The sequence below is a fragment of the Engystomops pustulosus genome, chromosome 10 (genome assembly GCF_040894005.1).
Source record: "Engystomops pustulosus chromosome 10, aEngPut4.maternal, whole genome shotgun sequence".
Classification (NCBI taxonomy): domain Eukaryota; kingdom Metazoa; phylum Chordata; class Amphibia; order Anura; family Leptodactylidae; genus Engystomops; species Engystomops pustulosus.
The window spans coordinates 71,697,764-71,722,942 of record NC_092420.1 but is presented as its reverse complement, the minus strand read 5'-3'; the positions used below and the strand labels follow the sequence as shown (position 1 = coordinate 71,722,942).

The window sequence follows — 25,179 nt, the reverse complement described above, 5'->3', positions numbered from 1 at the left end:
CAACAAAAACAGCTTACCCTGAGAGCTCTCTGGTCAGTTCTGTTCACGGAGCCGGCGGGGACACTTCACGGAGGCTGCCTCGGTGTTGTTGTTGTTTACTTCTAAGCCCACCCAGAAAAGGACGCCAAATATTGTTAGGGATTTTTATGCAGGGCCCCAACAGCCCTCTTGACTTTTGTAAGGTGAGTCCTAATTAACCCTTGATTGAACATAGAGACCAAGACATGTCAATCTCTTAGTCAAGATCTTCTCTCCTTTAATAATGAAAATGCATAATATATAACAAACAGAAGAATCATCAAAGGGGCGTGAATAGTATACTGCAAAGCTATTGGTCATCAGCAAATTCTGGGAAAAGAAAGTTAATTAATTGTGCGCAGTTCTCAGAGACCTTGTACACAGATATTGTTTATACTAAGAAGAAGATAAGTGGCTCCAGAATCATATTATTATGCAGCTTCGAGGACAGACTGGCTTCTCATTAAATGTCAAAGGGTATTAGCTGACAGGCCAGCAAACAGGTTACATAAAATGAAGTTTGAATCATGACATTAACTTGACAATGGTCAGGGAACATGGCCGCTGTATCTAAGATGGCGGACAGTAGTCAAGATGGCGTCCGAAACCAGTACGACCTCCTTAACAAACCCAGTCCACTTCTATTGAATGTGCAGAGCCCTCCATCTCCAACCCTTTCAAAGCAAAGGAGACATCTCACAGTCACGAGTCAGAGAGCAGTCACGGAGCAAGGTCAATTAACTTCTGATTTCATAATTCATAGAAATGGAGTTAGAGTTGTCACCATAAACCCCTGGTATTACACAACAATTTCCCACAACCCCAAAAGGCTGAAAAACCCTTGCCATTAGCTGCAGTAAAACATAGCTCTTACAGTGTTTAGCTTGCACCTACTTTTGTTAGATATAAGCCTGGTCCGAGATTATACCGGCTTAGAGGTGAACACAGGTGGCGTATATAAAACCAAGAACATGGACATGAGAGAGAAGGCGTTCTATGTAGCGTGTAATGCAAATGAAATCCTACCTCCTTTGATATCTCACTGCATCACCTACTCTGGGTTATTTTAGTGGCGGCTGGGGGGACACGGCAGACATCACTCACTGCCTCCTGTTGCCTTCAGCTCCTACTCCACTACCTCCTCTTCTGACATCTCATCCAGTCAGTGCAGAGCTAGCACCACCAGTTTCAGCACAGCTGGGGGAAGGGCAGCAGGCCATGCCGAAACTCTTTTGTCTGGATGAAAGACCACATAGCAGCTGAAGTAGGCAAAATTTCCTGCCCAACCCCTAATATGGCAGTCAGAATAACTCCCGGGATCAACAGACATTCTTTAAAATGTGGAAACTATAATGAAAAACTGAGATTTTCAACACTAACTATTTATAGAAACTATTTGCACAAAGTTTTGTTCCCATGTCACTAAACCTTGGTAAGGTGCTGTGTGACAATGGGCAGAACTGAGTAGCAGCCTTGGGCCAAGACAAGATGTCAGACATCCCTTGCGTTGAGCATGAGCTCTACTTGGTGGTGTAAAGTTTTCTTCCTAATAATGCAGACATTCCAGAACTGATGCACAAAGGGCCTTGTCTTTTATGACACACAGAGGAAGGGCAGCTACTTGTAATCACTGAAGAAATAAACAGATGCAGTTATCACTATCTCCGTATTTTACCAATAAACGGATGTAGTTATCACTGACAATGAATTCAGCGCTTAGCAATGTATGGATGCAGTTATCATGAGCCCTGCACTGTAACAATACTGTATACAGATGCAGTTATCACTATGATGTAATGATTCGGATGTAGTTATCAGTTCTCCCTCGCAACCAGGCCTATGGTGGGCATTGCTGTGGTTGTCGGGGGCTAATTGCTGGTTGATGGGCAGCTCATCATCATCAGATTTTTTGTGTGTGGCCAAACCTGAATTCTTGCTGAAATCCAGGGACCCTAATCCACTATGTTCAGCACGGATGTGAATGACTAGTTGTGACTAAATCCCTGTGAGGTTAGACAATAGGCTAGCAGAACACACTGCTCTGCTGCTGTTATACATCACTCCTGCACATTATTCTCTTATATATCTCATTACTGACTGACAGTCCATATACACAGCGCTGTCCAGTCCTGTAACACTGACACAATGCACTGACCGGGCTGTAGACTGACCATATCACAGTAGTGACTTCTGGATAAACTACACCGTATTCTGATTTACAATCTGCAACGTGATAAAGGTTTTTTCTAATTCTTTATTGTTTGTTCCCTGTGAAAGTTGCTTGGGGCTTTGTACTCCTGGATGCTTTATATTTTTCATATCTTCCTGGAGCCTTGATCTTTTCTTTCCTCTTCCATCAAACTGTTTCTTTGTGTGTAACTACTCCTGTGTACACCTACAAAATAAATATAGTAGACATCTTACTTGCATGAAAATGTCACATCTGGTAGGACTAACTTTTAGGGGTTATAACTACAAATGAGCGAGCACTAAAATGCTCGAGTGCTCGTTATTCAAGACGAACTTTTCCAGATGCTCGAGTGCTCGTCTCGAATAACGAGCCCCATTGAAGTCAATGGGAGACTCGAGCATTTTTCAAGGGGACCATGGTTCGGGAATAAAATGTGTTAATTAACTGAAAAAGAATGTCTTCTGATAAGTTAGTAGATGTATACAAACATCTGCAATCTATTCTTCACTGTTTTGCGCGTATATTATCTCCCGACAAGTTAGCAGATGTGAAGAACAGTGAAGAATAGAATAAAAACAGTGACCACAGGATCATTTAAGTGAAAAACACAGTGAAGAATAGATTGCAGATGTTCGGCACATCTGCTTACTTGTCGGGAGATACGCTGTCCCGGGATCCGCTGCTCTTCTTCCACTGAAGTCTCCCCGATCTCTCCGTGCTGCCGCTGCCCCATGTCTCCGTGACTCCGCTGCCCCATGTCCCCGTGCCTCCGCTGCCACATGTCTCCGTGCCGCCGCTGCCACATGTCCCCGTGCCGCTGCTGCCCCATGTCACCGTGACTCCGCTGCCCCATGTCCCCGTGCCGCCGCTGCCACATGTCTCCGTGCCGGCGCTGCCACATGTCCCCGTGCCGCCGCTGCCCCATGTCACCGTGACTCCGCTGCCACATGTCTCCATGCCGCCGCTACCCCATGTCTCCGTGCCTTTGCTGCCCCATGTCTCCGTGCTGACGCTGCCCCATGTCTCCGTGCCTTTGCTGCCCCATGTCTCCGTGCCGCCGCTACCCCATGTATCCGTGCCTTTGCTGCCCCATGTCACCGTGACTCCGCTGCCCCATGTCTCCGTGCCTCCGCTGCCCCATGTCTCCGTGCCTCCGCTGCCCCATGTCCCCGTGGCGCCGCTGCCACATGTCTCCGTGCCGCCGCTACCCCATGTCTCCGTGCCTTTGCTGCCCCATGTCTCCGTGCCGCCGCTACCCCATGTCTCCGTGCCTTTGCTGCCCCATGTCCCCGTGGCGCCGCTGCCACATGTCTCCGTGCCGCCGCTACCCCATGTCTCCGTGCCTTTGCTGCCCCATGTCTCCGTGCCGCTGCTGCCCCATGTCTCCGTGGCGCCGCTGCCCCATGTCTCCGTGGCGCCGCTGCCCCATGTCTCCGTGGCGCCGCTGCCCCATGTCTCCGTGCCGCCGCTCCCCGATGTCTCCGTGCCGCTCCCCGATGTCTCCGTGCCGCTCCCCCATGTCTCCGTGCCGCTCCCCCATGTCTCCGTGCCACTCCCCCATGTCTCCGTGCCGCTCCCCCATGTCTCCGTGCTGCCCCATGTCTCCGTGCTGCCCCATGTCTCCGTGCTGCCCCCCGATGTCTCCGTGCTGCCGCTTCCCCGGTGTCTCTGTGCTGCTCCCCGGTGTCTCTGTGCTGCTCCCTGTGTTCTTCAAAGTGTTCTTCACACATATATATTGTTCTTCACATACTATTTTGTTCGCACCGTTCCGCGCGTATCTTCCGACAGGTAAGCAGATGTGCCGAACATCTGTAATCTAATCTTCACTGTGTTTTTCACTGTGTTTTTCACTTAAATGATCCTGTGTTCACTGTGTTCACTGTTTTTATTCTATTCTTCATTGTTCTTCACTGTGTTTTTTTAATTAAATGCTCGATCTCGAGCAGGGGAAATACTCGTCCGAGCAACGAGCCGTTTCGAGTACCTTAATACTCGAACGAGCATCAAGCTCGGACGAGTATACTCGCTCATCTCTAGTTATAACTAAGTAACCTCAAATACTGGTTTTAAAAAAAGTAAATAATACTAGTCATATAAAGGAAACCTTATTTTATTTTCTGCCATATTTGCATATTCCAGTCTATTAGAAAAAAGAGTCAAATGCTGAAAAAGTACATTAGAAGTCTCATGTACCTTCATTGTAGCTCCATACAGAATAGAGGGATAGATACAGAATAGAGAGAAAGATATACATAGTGCATTGGTTCCTTCTTGTTGCGTTGGATAGTATAATAATCCAAACCTTAATAAATCAAAATGCAAGTCATAATTGTTAGAATCTAACAGGTCCTGTTAATGGTGGTTTAGTTGAAGCAAAGCCCTAATTCATGGTCTATATGTGGGTATTGCAATCTATAGAAACCAGGGTAGATTTATAATCCATGTCCCACACAGGTAAATAAATAAAGGCCCCCACAAGCCGTCTCTTAGCAGTGGGTCCTGGTTGCAATAATTGACAGTTTCTATTCAGCGGATAAGTATGGAATGGTAAGTTGGTTTATGTTTTAAAGTCATAGTGGTCAGTACTGATCAGATGCAGCCAAAGATAGAATATTTACTGTATTTTTCAGACTACAAAGCGCACAACAAATCCTATGATTTTCTCAGAAATCAAAACTGCACCTTATTGTCTGGTGCGCCTAATATATGTAACAACAAACAGATGGAAGTGTTTAAAAAGAGCTCCAGGCCAAGTCAGCAATATCCTGCCAATATCCTGCACCAGCGCGCACTGTAGACCGGGCACAATACCCACACCGGCCCCTGAAGTGCCCCGGCACCGCATTACCAACATTGTTTCCCTCCGTGCATTGGAGCAGGGCAGTAGTATGGAGAGACTGAAGTCGGCAGTACTACCAGCGGGGGACTCGGCAGAGATGGGAGAAGGCAAATCGGAGAAGGGCAGTGGACTCATCGGCTGCCCACACTGCCCCCCTTCTAACCCAAGCAGCCACCAAGAAACCACCTGCTCCTTATAATCCGGTGTGCCTTACATATGAACCTAGACGTCTTAGCAGGCCTTTATTGATAATGTACCTTATTATCCGGTGTGCCTTATAGTCCGAAAAATATGGTATCTATATTTTATTCCCTTCTGAACACTGTAGAGTTTATGAATGAGATATCCTTAGCCTATGGCTTCTGCAATATCCCCCCTTTAACCCCTTAGTGCTCAGCACCATACTAGTGCGGCGCGGGCTCCCGCTATTAGTGCTCTGCCTCGGAGCTCAGCCGGAATCGGGAGTTGCAATTTTTACCTTTTTAATCCCACAAAAAATGCAATACACCTTGATCAAAAAAACATATGTACTCCAGAATGATACTGTTGCAAGGTACAACATGTCTTGCAAAAAACAAGCCATCAAGCAGCTCCATAGCCAAAAAAGCAACAATGTTATGCCACTTGGAAAAATGCAAATGCAAAAATGATAGATTTTTTCCCCACATTAGGGTTTTATTTGGCAAATTAAGTAAAACATAAGAAAGAATATTCAAGTGCCCCCATAATCGTATAGACCTAAAGAACAAATGTAACATGATTAATAGGCTATACCAGTGATGGGCAACCTTTTAAACTTGGTGTGTCAAAATTCGCCAAAAAACCAAGCATAACTTGGGTGGTGTGTCACCTTGACAAAAAAAACATAATTTTGTGATATTTATAGTTTAAATAACAAATATGTATACTATTTAACTTCTAGGGTACTTTAACCGTAGGTTGTCTGATTGATCCTACCATGTACTGCCATACTACAATATGGCAGTATATGGGGATTTTCCCAATCATCTATTACTATGTGCAAATCGCACATTGTAATAGATCGGTTACAATCAGACAGGTGTGGAAATGCTTAGTAACCTGTGAACTTTCTGTCATGAAAGTTCACAGGTTATAGCGAGGGCACAGGCGCCGCTGTCTGCATCTCCCTCATGCCCTCTTGGCATGGAGAAGGTGTGAGGAGCAAAAGAATCGCAATGTCTGGGCTTGTACATCACAAAACTGACACACAAGCCCTGATGACTGTCTTCTATCATACAGTGCACTGACCTTACTTACTATATGATGAGAGTTGTTGTCCTCCCTTGCCCCTGCTGTGGAGATGGTCAGTGTAGAGGTGGCAGCTGCTGGGACATCACACAAGGCAGCAGCGATGTGACCTCTGACTGTGATGCCATCTTCCCCCCACCACAACTATCAGGAGCTGCAGAGGAGCCTCCTGGGTGTATGGCCGGGTCACCTCTCCTGCTGTGCCCCATGCTGATACCTGTGCTGACTGGAGACACTAGGCAAAGCTCACACATGGGGAGGGGCCGGCCCAGGGGAGGAGGAGGAGGGAGGAGTGCCGGAAGCTCAGTGCAATCTCTCAGCCTGCACCTGGTCATGTAGGTTGAAACTTAACTCTCAGGCAGCCGTGTGTCAGTGAAAATGGCTACGTGTGTCAGCACTGACACGCGTGTCATAGGTTAGCCATCACTGGGCTATACGGTGAACACCAAAAAAAAAATCCAGTGCAGAATTGATGTTTTTCTTCCCCTAACATAAAAAAAGTTCATAAATTTTCAACAATAAGGGATACGAACCCCAAAATGGTAACACTGGAAAAGGCATCTCATCCCACAAAAAAAATGCAGTCACATGGCCCCAATAATGTAAAAACTAAAATGTATTAGCCTACAAAAGGGGCCAATGAGAAAACTAAAATCCTGGCAGTTGCAGGGTCCTCGTTCCCTTCTGCGCCTTGCTGTGCGCCCATAAAGCAAGTAATGTCCATATGTGGGGGGGTCTCTGTACCCGGAGAAATTGCATAACAAATTTTAAGATGTTTTTTTTTTATCTTTTGGAAATGTGTAAATTTTAGGGCTAAATAAACATATAACTGACAAAATTGGACCATTCTAAATATCACCTCCATTTTTATTTAATTACTATGAAAATCTCAATCTTCATAAAAGATGTTTCTGATAAACTCGAAAATTATCAGCCAAAATTTACCTCTAAAATGAAGTACAACATGTGAGGAAAAAACAATCTCATAATCGCTTTGATAAGTGACAGTGTTTAAAAGTTATGACCATATACAGCGACTAGAGATGAGCGAGCACTAAAATGCTCGGGTACTCGTTATTCGAGACGAACTTTTCCCGATGCTCGAGTGCTCGTCTCGAATAACGAACCCCATTGAAGTCAATGGGAGACTCGAGCATTTTTCAAGGGGACCAAGGCTCTGCACAGGGAAGCTTGGCCAAACACCTGGGAACCTCAGAAAAGGATGGAAACACCACGGAAATGGACAGGAAACAGCAGGGGCAGCATGCATGGATGCCTCTGAGGCTGCTTAATCGCACCATTATGCCAAAATTATGGGCAACAGCATGGCCATGACAGAGTGACAGAATGAAGCTAGATAGCATCTAAAACATGCAATAATTGACCCTGACACTATAGGGGACGGCATGCAGAGGCAGCGGCAGCAGGCTAGAGAGTGGCATGGCGACATACCCTAAATGGACTCAGGCTTCAAACCAATGGGTGGCAGAGAGGAACCAAAGGAGGTGAGCAAGAAGCGCTCAAATAATATCGGTACATGATAAAAGTTTGCCAGTATATTTTGTGGATTACACAGCAGGGTGGCGACAAAGTTAACATGGAAGCCATGAAAACAACCCAAAATTCTGCCTGACACAGCTCGTTTGATAAGGGGACCATGTATGGAGGCAGTGAACTAGTAGTAGATTAAAGGTTCTGCAGTTAAAACTATGTTAGTTGGATCTTGGCATGGAGTTGGCGCTCCGCTGCCAGGCGAGCTTTCGCCAATCCAAGCCCCTGTCTCTAGGCTACTCCCCAAACAGCACTTCTAAGAACCTTTTGTATAAGATCAAGTGTAGTAGCGTTCTTATAAGTTTAGGATATGGCGGGTGAGGGGAATGTAAACAGATGCGCAAGAAGCGCTGAAATAATATTGGTAAATGATAAAAGTTTATTAGTATATTTTGTGGATAACACAGCTGGGTGGCGACAAAGTTAACAACTTTGATGTGGAATCCATGAAAACAACCCAAATTTCTGCCTGACACACCTCGTTTGATAAAGGGACGATGTATGGAGGCAGCTATATGGACGACTTTTGGAGGTAGCAATGGAGACAACGTGTGGAGGCTGCTATGGAGACAATTTAATTTGGATAGTGCCTGTATGTGGCAGTCCCAAAAAGTTTTCAAACCAGAGGAGCAGGTAGGTGGCCCTCCAGAAAAATTGAATAGATTGAGTGCCTGTATGTGGCAGTCCCAAAAATTTTTCAAACCAGAGGAGCAGGTAGGTGGCCCTCCAGAAAAATAGAATAGATTGAGTGCCTGTATGTGGCAGTCCCAAAAAGTTTTCAAACCAGAGGAGCAGGTAGGTGGCCCTCCAGAAAAATTGAATAGATTGAGTGCCTGTATGTGGCAGTCCCAAAAAGTTTTCAAACCAGAGGAGCAGGTAGGTGGCCCTCCAGAAAAATTGAATAGATTGAGTGCCTGTATGTGGCAGTCCCAAAAAGTTTTCAAACCAGAGGAGCAGGTAGGTGGCCCTCCAGAAAAATAGAATAGATTGAGTGCCTGTATGTGGCAGTCCCAAAAAGTTTTCAAACCAGAGGAGCAGGTAGGTGGCCCTCCAAAAAAATGGAATCGATTGAGTGCCTGTATGTGGCAGTCCCAAAAAGTTTTCAAACCAGAGGAGCAGGTAGGTGGCCCTCCAGAAAAATAGAATAGATTGAGTGCCTGTATGTGGCACTCCCAAAAATTGTTTAAAACAGAGGACCGGGTCGGTGGCCCTCCAGAAAAATTAAATGCATAAAGTACTATAGCAAGAGCCAGTGGGCCCTGTCAAAAAATAGCCAGTTTCCTCTGCTTTACTGTACAAAGAGGAGGAGAAGGAGGAAAATGAGGAGGAGGAGGAGTGGATCAATTATTCAGGTTGAGCTTCCTTCACCTGGTGGAGATTGGAAATTATGAGAAATCCAGGCTTTATTCATCTTAATAAGCGTCAGCCTGTCAGCGCTGTCAGTCGACAGGCGTGTACGCTTATCGGTGATGATGCCACCAGCTGCACTGAAAACCCGCTCGGACAAGACGCTAGCGGCAGGGCAGGCAAGAACCTCCAAGGCGTACAGCGCCAGTTCGTGCCACATGTCCAGCTTTGAAACCCAGTAGTTGTAGGGAGCTGTGTGATCATTTAGGACGATGGTATGGTCAGCTACGTACTCCCTCACCATCTTTCTGTAAAGATCAGCCCTACTCTGCCGAGACTGGGGACAGGTGACAGTGTCTTGCTGGGGTGACATAAAGCTGGCAAAAGCCTTGTAAAGCGTACCCTTGCCACTGCTGGACAAGCTGCCTGCTCGCCTACTCTCCCTCGCTACTTGTCCCGCAGAACTACGCACTCTGCCGCTGGCGCTGTCAGAAGGGAAATACTGTTTCAGCTTGTGCACCAGGGCCTGCTGGTATTCATGCATTCTCACACTCCTTTCCTCTGCAGGGATGAGAGTGGAAAGATTTTGCTTGTACCGTGGGTCCAGGAGAGTGAACACCCAGTAATCGGTGCTGGAATAAATTCTTTGAACGCGAGGGTCACGGGATAGGCAGCCTAGCATGAAATCTGCCATATGCGCCAGAGTACCAACGCGTAAGAATTCACTCCCCTCACTGGCCTGACTGTCCATTTCCTCCTCCTCCAACTCCTCCAACTCCTCTTCTTCTGCCCATACACGCTGAACAGTAAAGGACTCAACAATGGTCCCCTCTTGTGTCTCGCCAACATTCTCCTCCTCATCCTCCTCATCCTCCTCCACCTCCACCTCCTCCGATATGCGCTGAGAAACAGACCTAAGGGTGCTTTGGCTATCAACAAGGGAATCTTCTTCCCCCGTCTCTTGTGACGAGCGCAAAGCTTCCGACTTCATGCTGATCAGAGAGTTTTTCAACAGGCCAAGCAGCGGGATGGTGAGGCTGATGATGGCGGCATCGCCACTGACCATCTTTGTTGACTCCTCAAAGTTACTCAGCACCTGACAGATATCAGACATCCACGTCCACTCCTCATTGTAGACTTGAGGAAGCTGACTGACCTGACTACCAGTTCTGGTGGAAGTTGACATCTGGCAGTCTACAATGGCTCGGCGCTGCTGGTAAACTCTGGATAACATGGTCAGTGTTGAATTCCACCTCGTGGGCACGTCGCACAACAGTCGGTGAGCGGGCAGTTGGAGGCGGCGCTGCGCTGCCCTGAGAGTGGCAGCATCTGTGCTGGACTTCCTGAAATGCGCACAGATGCGGCGCACCTTCGTGAGCAAATCTGACAGATTGGGGTATGTCTTGAGGAAACGCTGAACTATCAGATTTAACACATGGGCCAGGCATGGCACATGTGTCAGTCTGCCGAGTTGCAGAGCCGCCACCAGGTTACGGCCGTTGTCACACACAACCATGCCTGGCTTCAGGTTCAGCGGTGCCAGCCACAGATCAGTCTGCGCCGTGATGCCCTGTAATAGCTCTTGGGCGGTGTGCCTTTTATCGCCTAGGCTCAGCAGTTTGAGCACCGCCTGCTGTCGCTTAGCGACGGCACTGCTGCTGTGCCTAGAGCTACCGACTGATGGCGCCGTGCCCACGGATGGTAGTTCGGAGGAGGAGGTGGAGGAGGGGTGGGAGGAGGAGGAGGCATAGTAGGCCTGAAACACCTGGACCGAGGTAGGCCCCGCAATCCTCGGCGTCGGCAGTATATGACCAGCCCCAGGGTCAGACTCGGTCCCAGCCTCCACCAAGTTAACCCAATGTGCCGTCAGCGATATATAGTGGCCCTGCCCGGCAGCACTCGTCCACGTGTCCGTGGTCAGGTGGACCTTGTCAGAAACGGCGTTGGTCAGGGCACGGGTGATGTTGTCTGACACGTGCTGGTGCAGGGCTGGGACGGCACATCGGGAAAAGTAGTGGCGGCTGGGGACCGAATACCGAGGGGCGGCCGCCGCCATGAGGTTGCGAAAGGCCTCGGTCTCTACTAGCCTATAGGGCAGCATCTCCAGGCTAAGCAATCTGGAGATGTGCACATTAAGGGCTTGGGCGTGCGGGTGGGTTGCACTATATTTGCGTTTCCGCTCCAGCGTCTGGGGTATGGAGAGCTGAACGCTGGTGGATGCTGTGGAGGATCGTGGAGGCGACGATGGGGTTTTTGTGGCAGGGTCCTGGGCAGGGGGCTGACTATCAGCTGACACAGGGGAAGGAGCAGTGGTGTGCACGGCCGGAGGTGAACGGGCTTGTTGCCACTGAGTGGGGTGTTTAGCATTCATATGCCTGCGCATACTGGTGGTAGTTAAGCTAGTAGTGGTGGAACCCCTGCTGAGCCTGGTTTGGCAAATGTTGCACACCACAGTCCGTTGGTCATCCGGTGTTTCCTTAAAGAACCTCCAGACTTCTGAAGATCTAGCCCTCGCCGCAAGAGCCCTCGCCACGGGAGCTTCACTAGTTGACGCATTTGGCGCTGATGCACCAGCTCTGGCCCTGCCTCTCCGTCTGGCCCCACCACTGCCTCTTCCAACCTGTTCTGGTCGAGGACTCTCCTCCGTCTCAGAAGCACTGTGTTCACCCGGCCTCTCAACCCAGCTTGGGTCTGTCACCTCATCATCCTCCGATCCCTCAGTCTGCTCCCCCCTCGGACTTCCTGCCCTGACAACAACTTCCCCACTGTCTGACAACCGTGTCTCCTCATCGTCGGACACCTCTTTACACACTTCCACTACGTCAAGAAGGTCATCATCACCCACAGACTGTGACTGGTGGAAAACCTGGGCATCGGAAAATTGCTCAGCAGCAACCGGACAAGTGGTTTGTGACTGTGGGAAGGGTCCAGAAAACAGTTCCTCAGAGTATGCCGGTTCAAATGCCAAATTTTCCTGGGAGGGGGCAGACTGGGGGGGAGGAGGCTGAGGTGCAGGAGCTGGAGGAGTGGCGATTTCGGTGACATGGGTGGACTGCGTGGAAGACTGACTGGTGGTGGACAAATTGCTCGAAGCATTGTCAGCAATCCACGACATCACCTGTTCGCACTGTTCTGGCCTCAACAGTGCTCTACCACGAGTCCCAGTAACTTCAGACATGAACCTAGGGAGTGTAGCTCTGCGGCGTTCCCCTGCTCCCTCATAAGCAGGTGGTGTCTCACCCCGGCCAGGACCACGGCCTCTGACCCCTGCAGTAGTTGGACGCCCACGTCCCCGCCCTCGTCCTCTACCCCTAGCCCTCGGGTTAAACATTTTTAAAATGAGAGTTATAGCTTTAATTTTTTTTTAACTTTTTTTTGTGTTTTTTTTTTTTTTTTGTGTTTTTGAGTTTTTAAAACCAAACAATGCTATCCTATTGCTATGGCTATTTTCTAGCCAAGTATGAAAGCACACTACTATGCCAGATGAGATGACACCGAGTTATTAAACAAAATAAACGTAAAATAAAAAAGGACAAATGGCAGACTGTGCCTAATTGAAATCCAACCCCTACTAAATTTTCCCACTTCGGTCTTTGCAATGGATATGTGCGTCACTAAGCGCAAAACACAGCGGTCGCAAGTCTCACTACAAATTGCTCACAATTGGCTAGTAGATGCACTGCAGCAAGTACAGCCACCAGCAGATCAACCAGAAATCAAATATATAACGCTACTGTAGGCGTAAGCCGTTTGGATTCTCCTATGGCTATTTTCTAGCCAAGTATGAAAGCACACTACTATGCCAGATGAGATGACGCTGAGTTATTAAACAAAATAAACGTAAAATAAAAAAGGACAAATGGCAGACTGTGCCTAATTGAAATCCAACCCCTACTAAATTTTCCCACTTCGGTCTTTGCAATGGATATGTGCGTCACTAAGCGCAAAACACAGCGGTCGCAAGTCTCACTACAAATTGCTGACAATTGGCTAGTAGATGCACTGCAGCAAGTACAGCCACCAGCAGATCAACCAGAAATCAAATATATAACGCTACTGTAGGCGTAAGCCGTTTGGATTCTCCTATGGCTATTTTCTAGCCAAGTATGAAAGCACACTACTATGCCAGATGAGATGACGCTGAGTTATTAAACAAAATAAACGTAAAATAAAAAAGGACAAATGGCAGACTGTGCCTAATTGAAATCCAACCCCTACTAAATTTTCCCACTTCGGTCTTTGCAATGGATATGTGCGTCACTAAGCGCAAAACACAGCGGTCGCAAGTCTCACTACAAATTGCTCACAATTGGCTAGTAGATGCACTGCAGCAAGTACAGCCACCAGCAGATCAACCAGAAATCAAATATATAACGCTACTGTAGGCGTAAGCCGTTTGGATTCTCCTATGGCTATTTTCTAGCCAAGTATGAAAGCACACTACTATGCCAGATGAGATGACGCTGAGTTATTAAACAAAATAAACGTAAAATAAAAAAGGACAAATGGCAGACTGTGCCTAATTGAAATCCAACCCCTACTAAATTTTCCCACTTCGGTCTTTGCAATGGATATGTGCGTCACTAAGCGCAAAACACAGCGGTCGCAAGTCTCACTACAAATTGCTCACAATTGGCTAGTAGATGCACTGCAGCAAGTACAGCCACCAGCAGATCAACCAGAAATCAAATATATAACGCTACTGTAGGCGTAAGCCGTTTGGATTCTCCTATGGCTATTTTCTAGCCAAGTATGAAAGCACACTACTATGCCAGATGAGATGACACTGAGTTATTAAACAAAATAAACGTAAAATAAAAAAGGAAAAATGGCAGACTGTGCCTAATTGAAATCCAACCCCTACTAAATTTTCCCACTTTGGTGTTTGAGGTGGATATGTGTGCCACTAAGAGCTAAACACAACGGTAGCAAGTCCCCCTGCTAATTCCTCACAAAATGGTACTAGATGCAAATAAAAAAAAAAAAAAGTAGAACGTTATTGTAGCCCTAAGAAGGGCTGTTGGGTTCTTGGAGAATCACTCCTGCCTAACAGTAAGCTAATAGAACACCCTAACGCTTTCCCTGACCAGCAGCAGCTCTCTCCCTAGCGGCATCCAGACAGAGAATGATCCGAGCAGCGCGGGCAGGGGCTAGTCTATCCCAGGGTCACCTGATCTGGCCAGCCAACCACTGCTATCGACGTGTAAGGGTACCACGTCATGCTGGGTGGAGTGCAGAGTCTCCTGGCTTGTGATTGGCTCTGTTTCTGGCCGCCAAAAAGCAAAACGGCGGGAGCTGCCATTTTCTCGAGCCGACGAGCATGTTCGCTCATCTCTAACAGCGACCCATGTCAAAATACAAAAAATGGGGCTGAGCCATAAAGGGGTATTCCCATTCCAGCAAATAAAAGTTATTGTTTGTTTAATGAAAAGTTATACAATTTTCAAATATACTTTTTGTATCAATTCCAAATAGTTTTCTAGATCTCTGCTTGCTGTCATTCTATAGAAAGCTTCTATGTTTACTTCCAGTGGACAGAAATCTGACCATGATCACACAGGTGCACGGCTCGTTAGTATCACAGACAGTAATCAGAGCCGTGTGTTATAACGAGCTGTGCACCTGTGTGATCATGGTCAGATTTCTGTCCACTGGAAGTAACATAGAAGCTTTCTATAGAATGACAGCAAGCAGAGATCTAGAAAACTGTAAGGAATTGATACAAAAAGCATATTGGAAAAATTTATATTTTATCATCATACAAACAATAATATTAATTTGTCGAAATGAGAATACCCCTTTAAGCTATAAACTGGCTACGTCCTTAAGGGGTTAATAAAGCTTTTCTGCTGCTGTCAAATATTCTGTGCCTGTTAACAAAATCGTGGATGTAGTGTGTCTGCTGCTGTCCCAGGTGCTACATTCAATACACCAATAGGTCTGTCCAAAGCCTCCTAAATATTACACAGTTAATAGGGGTTTAAAAGCACGTCCTCTGACTATGTTTTGTTTGCATTTCAGCTGTATAAATAGGAATTAAGTTTTGGTGCAATCCAACATTACTGAGCACCCACGGTCAGGAGAGAAGCTGTTTTTGAAAGAAAGAAAGTGACCCAACAACACCTTGAATTATTATGCCCATATTGTGCTATTCCACACAGTTTGAAAAGATGATAGCATCAAAAACACAACTTTGTCTCCCACAGAGGGATTCCAAATATAATGTTATTATTGTTGCCCCAGAACATAATAGTGCCACACTCATAATATCCCAAAGATATTCTTTCAGAGGTTTAGTTTCAAAAATGGTGCCATTTCTGGGGGGGGGGGGGTTCCATCATTCTGGGGGTCCAGAGTCTCTTTAAACATTACTTTGGGCTGGCGAATCAATCACTCAAATAGTAGTGCTTGAAAGCCTTAGGTTGCTGCTTCACTTGTAGGCCCTGCCATATGTGCAGTGAACATATTTATACCACTTTGGGGGGAATTTCTGAACTCAGAAGATAAAGCATATCTATAAAAATTCACTTTCCTGATCTGAGAAATCTATCCTATAAATGATGAGTTTGTGAAACATTTCACAATTTTATTTTTCTCACTACATTTTAACAAAAAACTGTAAAAAAAAAAACATAGCGTCAAAAGGCTGATCATATCCATACCTGAATTCTTTTAGGGGTGTAGTTTCAAAAATGGTGTCATTTCTGGGGGGTTTCAGCATTCTGGAAACCTCAGGAACTTTTCAAATGTGTCAAGGCACCTGAAAAACAAATTTCACCTACCTTATATACTCGTGTGTAAGAAGAGTTTTTCAGCACAAAAAATGTGCTGAAAACCCTCACCTCAGCTTATACACGAGTCAATGAAAAAAAAATCTTACATACTCCGGCGCCCCGTTACTCGTCCCAGCGCAACACTATGACGTAATCTGCGGTGACACCGCTGCATCATAGTGTTGCGCCGACAGATCGCAAGGAAGCGTCTCTGCCGGCTAATGGAGCAGAGAGAAGACTGAGGAGGAGCCACCAGGAGTGGCGGCGAGAAATCGGGAGCTGCAACGAGCAAAAAGTTTGGGTTTTTTATGTGCTGGGCGGGCTCGCTGTATACTACTGGGGGTGGGCTGGCTGTATACTTCTGGTGGCTGGCTGTATACTTCTGGTGGCTGGCTGAATACTACTAGGGGCTGGCTGTATACTACTGGGGGCTGGTTGGCTGGCTATATACTACGGGGGGCTGGCTGGCTGTATACTACTGTGGGCTGGCTTTATAATACTGGGGGCTGGCTGGCTGTATACTACTGGGGGCTGGCTGTATTCTACTGGGGGCTGGCTGGCTGTATACCTCTAGGGACTGGATGTATACTACTGGGGGCTGGCTGGCTGTATACTACTGGGGGCTGGCTGGCTGTATACTACTGGGGACTGGCTGTATACTATTGGGGTCTGGCTGGCTGTATACTTCTAGGGACTGGCTGTATACTACTGGAGGCTGGCTGGCTGTATACTTCAGAGGGCTGGCTATATACTGCAGGGGCTGTCTGGCTATATACTGGGAGACTGTGACCAATGCATTTCCCACCCGTGGCTTATACTCGAGTCAATAGGTTTTCCCAGTTTTTGGTGGTAAAATTAGGGGTCTCGGCTTATACTCGGGTCGGCTTATACTCTAGTATATATAGTAATCTCCCTTCAAAAGCTCAATAGGGCTCCTTCTATTTTTTGCCATGTTGTGGGCCTATAAAGCGGTTTACATCCACATGGGGATTATTGCCATAGTAATAAGAAACTGCACAAAATCTGAGAGGTATTTACCTTTTATCCTGCATCAACATATATATTTTAGTGCTAAATAATAACTTCATTGTCAAAATGTGAAAATTGCAAATAGAACCTTTATCTTGTTCATTTATATGAGACACATAAAGGGTTAACAAACTTGTAACATTACATTTTCATGAAAATTTGGAAAATTGCTGTTCAATTAAAAAGGCACCTAATCTCCTAATAAAATATTATAACATTTAAAACACGATGCCAACATAAAGTAGATTTATGGTACATGTTAATTAGTAGTAAATGTGGGTGGTTGGACTAACTGTACAATGAGAATAACAATTAGAAACCAAAAAATCTATACTTTTTCAAAATTGTCAGCAAAATGACCACTTTTCAATAAATTAATTCAAAACATATCAACCAAAATATACCACTAATGTGGAGTACAACATATCATTAAAAAACAATCTCAAAATCACCTGGGTAAGTTAAAGCGTTCTAATTTTATCACTGCAAATAGTGACACACAACAGATTTTAAAAATTGTGCTTGGTCCTAAAGACATAAAATGCCTTAGACACCAAAGGGTTAACATTCCTGTCTGACTTTACATGTAAAATCTGGCTCACGGTCTGACTGAGCACTGAAACTGATAACTACATCTATATTTTACTGAAGTGCAGCGCGGAGTGATTACAAGTTGCTGCATTTGTGGTTATTGGAAAAAACCTGCCCTTCCTCTCTCTGTCATAAAAGACAAGGCCCTTTGTGCACCAGTTCTGGAATGTCTGCATTATGAGGAAAAAAACTTTACACCACCAAGTAGAGCTCATGCTCAACGCATACCTCCCAACTTTTGGAGAAGAGAAAGAGGGACACAAAGCCCCTCCCCTTTTTCTAAGCCACGCCCATTGTCCCACCCTCAAGCATAGTATAATATCGGACTTGATGGTCCCCAAATGCTACAACGCCCCTTAATTTGCCCCCCTTCCCGTGGACCAATATAATATCCCCTAATGCAACTCTGTAACATGTAAAACATATAGACTGTCCTCCAGTCTCCTCCTGTAGCCTCCAGCCCCCTGTCCTCCTCCTGTAGCCTCCTGTCCTCCAGCCTCCTCCTGTATCCCCCTGTCCTCCAGCCTCCTCCTGTATCCCCCTGTCCTCCAGCCTCCTCCTGTATCCCCTTGTCCTCCAGCCTTCTCCTGTATCCCCTTGTCCTCCAGCCTTCTCCTGTCCTCCAGCCTCCTCCTGTCCTCCAGCCTCCTCTTGTAGCCTCCTCCTGTCCTCCAGCCTCCTCCTGTAGCCTCCTCCTGTCCTCTAGCCTCCTCCTGTCCTCCAGCCTCCTCCTGTCCTCTAGCCTCCTCCTGTCCTCTAGCCTCCTCCTGTCGCCTCCTCCTGTCCTCTAGCCTCCTCCTGTCGCCTCCTCCTGTCCTCTAGCCTCCTCCTGTCGCCTCCTCCTGTCCTCCAGCCTCCTCCTGTCCTCCAGCCTCCTCTTGTAGCCTCCTCCTGTCCTCCAGCCTCCTCCTGTAGCCTCCTCCTGTCCTCTAGCCTCCTCCTGTCCTCCAGCCTCCTCCTCTAGCCTCCTCCTGTCCTCTAGCCTCCTCCTGTCCTCTAGCCTCCTCCTGTCGCCTCCTCCTGTCCTCCAGCCTCCTCCTGTCCTCCAGCCTCCTCCTGTCCTCCAGCCTCCCCCTGTCGCCTCCTCCTGTAGCCCCCCTGCCTCCTCCTGTAGCCCCCCTGCCTCCTCCTGTAGCCCCCCTGTCCTCCAGCCTCCTCCTGTCCTCCAGCCTCCTCCTGTCGCCTCCTCCTGTAGCCCCCCTGCCTCCTCCTGTAGCCCCCCTGCCCTCCAGCCTCCTCCTGTAGCCCCCCTGCCCTCCAGCCTCCTCCTGTAGCCCCCCTGCCCTCCAGCCTCCTCCTGTAGCCCCCCTGTCCTCCAGCCTCCTCCTGTAGCCCCCCTGTCCTCCAGCCTCCTCCACGTGTCCCCCAGTCTCCTTCTGTTCCCCAGCCTGCTCCAGCATCCTCCTCCTGTCCCCCAGCCCCTCCATCCTCTATCTTCCTGCTGTCCTCCAGCCTCCTCCTTCTGCTCCAGCCTCCTCCTTCTGCTCCAGCCTGCTCCTGATTTCCCAGCCTCCTCCTCCTGTCCCCCAGCCTCCTCCTCCTGTCCCCCAGCATACTCCTCCAGCATACTCCTCCTGTCCCCCAGCCTCCTCCTCCAGCATACTCCTCCTGTCCCCCAGCCTCCTCCTCCAGCATACTCCTCCTGTCCTCCAGCCTCCTCCTGCCCCCCAGCCGCCTCGAGCATCCTCCATCTTCCTGCTGTCCTCCAGCCTCCTCCTTCTGCTCCCCAGCCTGCTCCAGCCTCCTCCTGTCCCCCAGCCTCCTCCTCCTGTCCCCAGCCTCCTCCTCCAGCAGCCTCCTGATTTCCCAAACTCCTACTCTTGGTGATCGGCTGTCATGGTAGCCTAAAGTCCCATTGAGACTAGTAGGCCTGCCATGTGTAATGATCTCTAATAGCAGATGAGAGGCTATTAGAGATCAGCAGTAATATTGCTATACACTAGTATTCCAGTATATTATATTAGAGAGTCTAAAATAATGGTAACATTTTTTTAAAAAAATTGAAAAAAAAAGAAAAATTTTAAAGCAACCCCCTTTCACTAGATCACATATATACACATTATATACCTGTCACACTGCCCCCCACACATTATATACCTGTCACACTGCCCCCCACACATTATATACCTGTCACACTGCCCCCCACACATTATATACCTGTCACACTGCCCCCCACACATTATATACCTGTCACACTGCCCCCCCACACATTATATACCTGTCACACTGCCCCCCCACACATTATATACCTGTCACACTGCCCCCCCACACATTATATACCTGTCACACTGCCCCCCACACATTATATACCTGTCACACTGCCCACCACACATTATATACCTGTCACACTGCCCCCCCACACATTATATACCTGTCACACTGCCCCCCCACACATTATATACCCGTCACACTGCCCCCCCACACATTATATACCTGTCACACTGCCCCCCCACACATTATATACCTGTCACACTGCCCCCCCACACATTATATACCTGTCACACTGCCCCCCCACACATTATATACCTGTCACACTGCCCCCCCACACATTATATACCTGTCACACTGCCCCCCCACACATTATATACCTGTCACACTGCCCCCCCCACACATTATATACCTGTCACACTGCCCCCCCACACATTATATACCTGTCACACTGCCCCCCCCACACATTATATACCTGTCACACTGCCCCCCCCACACATTATATACCTGTCACACTGCCCCCCACACATTATATACCTGTCACACTGCCCCCCCACATTATATACCTGTCACACTGCCCCCCCACACATTATATACCTGTCACACTGCCCCCCCCCACACATTATATACCTGTCACACTGCCCCCCACACATTATATACCTGTCACACTGCCCCCCACACATTATATACCTGTCACACTGCCCCCCACACATTATATACCTGTCACACTGCCCCCCACACATTATATACCTGTCACACTGCCCCCCCACACATTATATACCTGTCACACTGCCCCCCCACACACATTATATACCTGTCACACTGCCCCCCACACATTATATACCTGTCACACTGCCCCCCCACACATTATATACCTGTCACACTGCCCCCCCACACATTATATACCTGTCTCACCTCCTTGCACTGCTTCTGTATAACTTCTCATACATACCTCGGCATGCATGGCAGCAACCTCTACCGGGGTCTTCAGTAGCTCCTCCCACATAGGCGTCACATGGTCATGACCTCATCGAAGGTCCTTGACCACATTCACCGCTGTGATGATCCCCAGAGGTAGTGTGTGCTGCAGCCAGCAGGTGTGCCCTGCCCACCCGAACCCCCCGCCCCCCCCCTCGCGGTTACCGCGGTTACCGCGGTTACTCTCAGCCAGGCAAGTCGGACCCTGGTCCCGGGACCAGGAGACGGGACTCAGTCTCCTGGCCCGGGACAATGCGGGGAATAGCGTGACATTCCCTTATCCTCCCGGGGCGGCGGGACTGGGGTTAAAAAGCGTGACAGTCCCGCCAAAAGCGGGACGGTTGGGAGGTATGTCAACGCAACAGATGTCTGACATCTTGTCTTGGCCCAAGGCTGCTAGGTGGTATTTTGCATTGGGTATAGTTCAGCCACAACACAAATGTGTCATAGACACTTTATAAATGTTGTGCAAACAGTTTGCACTGATAAGAATGTGCAAAGTCAGACAAAAAATGGTGCAGAGGCTTTAATAAATGTGGGCCACTGTCTGCATGGAGAGCACAGGCTGTAGAGACAGTGGTGCTATAGAAAGGGATAGTCTTGTGTCTGGTGTGATGTGTACTGGCCATAGTTTAATCGATCAGTCTTTATTTTTGGTGACTATACACCTGGATGCCTTTTGCTGTGTTGTGTGCCCTGAGCTTTTGTGCATTATTGTAATCTTGCACCTCACTTTACTTATTGCACCAATTTGCTCTGTGCGACATTTTGTTCATCTTTCTGAAGTTTTTTCAATGATAAAATTGGAGCACGGTGCAACCAAGCTTAGCTGAGGAGAGCTGTGACTCTTGTTATGCCTTGCTCACTGGACCTGACCAATAAGAAAAAAGGCGGGAAAGGAATCTGAGCTGAGGTAGTTTTTAACAAAGATATAAAATATTATAATCCTGAGGTAAAAATCAGAAAAAAGAAGCCTAAGAGATGAGAGAAGGGAGATGTATGTGCTAGAGAGGAATAAAATATATATCTGCCACCAAAAATAATATCTGTCTGATTTCATAGGAAGAAAGAATCAGATGTAACAGTGAGGTATAGGACAGATTCCAGGGTAAAATAGGAATGGACTGAAGAATATATAACATAAATCTCTATAAAAAGGTAAAAGGAAGAATAAACTGTCTGAAAAAGAAAGATTTATTATACAGATACAGCATATTCCCAAACTAAGATGAAACCCAAAATAGCAGCATGAGGAGAAGTACACAAGGAGATAACAGCCATCAGCCATTGCTCTCCTTGCTCTGATGTAGTGACAGGGCAAGTTTAATAAAAGATAAAAATAATTTGTCTATTATTCGAAAACAGTGGTTAACAACCCACAGTTGGTAGTTTTCTTTTAAAGGATCATTACACTTTTGTAGTTTTTGCACAAAAAGATTAGAAATTGTGTCATAATACAGTGGAAATGTCTTTTCTATTGCTATTAGAATAGCATTCAGCGTGCTGCAAATATCAAAAGGAGAAATTATACATTAACAGATTCATAAACTGGAAAGAGAAAGGGAAATAACTAGAGATGAGCGAACATGCTCGTCCGAGCTTGATGCTCGTTCGAGCATTAGCGTACTCGAAACTGCTCGTTGCTCGGACGAATACTTCGCCCGCTCGAGAAAATGGCAGCTCCCGCCGTTTTGCTTTTTGGCGGCCAGAAACAGAGCCAATCACAAGCCAGGAGACTCTGCACTCCACCCAGCATGACGTGGTACCCTTACACGTCGATAGCAGTGGTTGGCTGGCCAGATCAGGTGACCCTGGGATAGACTAGCCGCTGCCCGCGCTGCTCGGATCATTCTGTGTCTGGATGCCGCTAGGGAGAGAGCTGCTGCTGGTCAGGGAAAGCGTTAGGGTGTTCTATTAGCTTACTGTTAGGCAGGAGTGATTCTACAAGAACCCAACAGCCCTTCTTAGGGCTACAATAACGTTATACTTTTTTTTTTTTTTATTTGCTTGTGGCTGGGCTTGCTGGCACTAGTAGTGCAGCTAGTACCATATTGTGAGGAATTTGCAGGGGGACTTGCTACCGTTGTGTTTAGCTGTTAGTGACACACATATCCACCTCAAACACCAAAGTGGGAAAATTTATTAGGGGTTTGATTTCAATTAGGCACAGTCTGCCATTTACTTTTTATTTAACGTTTATTTTTTCATAACTCAGCGTCATCTCATCTGGCATAGCAGAGTGCTTTCATACTTGGCTAGAAAATAGCCATAGGAGAATCCAAACGGCTTACTTACGCCTACAATAGCGTTATATATTTTATTTCTGGTTGATCTGCTGGTGGCTGTCCTTGCTGCAGTGCATCTACTAGCAAATTGTGAGGAATTTGTAGTGAGACTTGCGACCGCTGTGTTTAGCGCTTAGTGACGCACATATCCATCGCAAAGACCGAAGTGGGAAAATTTATTAGGGGTTGGATTTCAATTAGGCACAGTCTGCCAGTTTCTTTTTATTTTACGTTTATTTTTTCATAACTCAGCATCATCTCATCAGTGTGCTTTCATACTTGGCTAGAAAATAGCCAAAGGAGAATCCAAACGGCTTACTTATGCCTACAATAGCGTTATATATATTTTATTTCTGGTTGATCTGCTGGGGGCTGTCCTTGCTGCAGTTCATAACTCAGCGTCATCTCATCTGGCATAGCAGTGTGCTTTCATACTTGGCTAGAAAATAGCCATAGCAATAGGATAGCATCGTTTGGTTTTAAAAACTAAAAAACACACACAAAAAAAAAAAACACAAAAAAACACAAAAAAAAGTAAAAAAAAAATTAAAGTTATAACTTTCATTTTCAAAATGTTTAACCCGAGGGCTAGGGGTAGGGGACGAGGGCGGGGACGTGGGCGTCCAACTACTGCAGGGGTCAGAGGCAGTGGTCCTGGGCGGGGTGAGACACCACCTGCTGATGAGGGAGCAGGGGAACGCCGCAGAGCTACACTCCCTACGTTCATGTCTGAAGTTACTGGGACTCGTGGTAGAGCACTGTTGAGGCCAGGACAATGCTTCGAGCAATTTGTCCACCAGTCAGTCTTCCACGCAGTCCACCCATGTCACCGAAATCGGCACTCCTCCAGCTCCTGCACCTCAGCCTCCTCCCCCCCAGTCTGCCCCCTCTCAGGAAAATTTGCCATTTGAACCGGCATACTCTGAGGAACTGTATTCTGGACCCTTCCCACAGTCACAAACCACTTGTCCGGTTGCTGCTGAGCAATTTTCCGATGCCCAGGTTTTCCACCAGTCGCAGTCTGTGGGTGATGATGACCTTCTTGACGTAGTGGAAGAAGTGTGTAAAGAGGTGTCCGACGATGAGGAGACACGGTTGTCAGACAGTGGGGAAGTTGTTGTCAGGGCAGGAAGTCCGAGGGGGGAGCAGACTGAGGGATCGGAGGATGATGAGGTGACAGACCCAAGCTGGGTTGAGAGGCCGGGTGAACACAGTGCTTCTGAGACGGAGGAGAGTCCTCGATTAGAACAGGTTGGAAGAGGCAGTGGTGGGGCTAGACGGAGAGGCAGGGCCAGAGCAGGTGCATCAGCGCCTGTGTCACGTAGTGAAGCTCCCGTGGCGAGGGCTCCCGCGGCGAGGGCTAGATTTTCAGAAGTCTGGAGGTTCTTTAAGGAAACACCGGATGACCGATGGACTGTGGTGTGCAACCTTTGCCAAACCAGGATCAGCAGGGGTTCCACCACTACTAGCTTAACTACCACCAGTATGCGCAGGCATATGAATGCTAAACACCCGAATCAGTGGCACCAAGCCCGTTTACCTCCGGCCGTGCACACCACTGCTCCTTCCCCTGTGTCAGCTGATAGTCAGCCCCCTGTCCAGGACCCTGGCACAAAAACCCCATCGTCGCCTCCACGATCCTCCACAGCATCCACCAGCGTTCAGCTCTCCATACCCCAGACGCTGGAGCGGAAAAGAAAATATAGTGCAACCCACCCGCACGCCCAAGCCCTTAATGTCCACATCTCCAGATTGCTTAGCCTGGAGATGCTGCCCTATAGGCTAGTATAGACCGAGGCCTTTCGCAACCTCATGGCGGCAGCCGCCCCTCGGTATTTGGTCCCCAGCCGCCACTACTTTTCCCGATGTGCCGTCCCAGCCCTGCACCAGCACGTGTCAGACAACATCATCCGTTCCCTGACCAACGCCGTTTCTGACAAGGTCCACCTGACCACGGACACGTGGACGAGTGCTGCCGGGCAGGGCCACTATATATCGCTGACGGCACATTGGGTTAACTTGGTGGAGGCTGGGACCGAGTCTGACCCTGCGGCTGGTCATATACTGCCTACCTCGGTCCAGGTCTTTCAGGCCTACTAT

General features: G+C 47.7%; 1 long non-coding RNA gene across 1 annotated transcript in view; it reads right to left on the bottom strand.

Moving 5' to 3' along the window:
* Positions 1-20,896, bottom strand: part of LOC140103580 (uncharacterized) — a 148,618-nt gene extending 127,722 nt beyond the window's left edge. The window contains exons 1-3 of the long non-coding RNA XR_011850139.1: positions 20,769-20,896; positions 15,878-15,975; positions 1,045-2,413 (exon numbers count right to left, since the gene is read on the bottom strand). This is a non-coding gene — a long non-coding RNA (uncharacterized lncRNA). The remainder of the gene's footprint in view (positions 1-1,044; positions 2,414-15,877; positions 15,976-20,768) is intronic.
* Between the last annotated feature and the right edge of the window lie 4,283 nt (positions 20,897-25,179).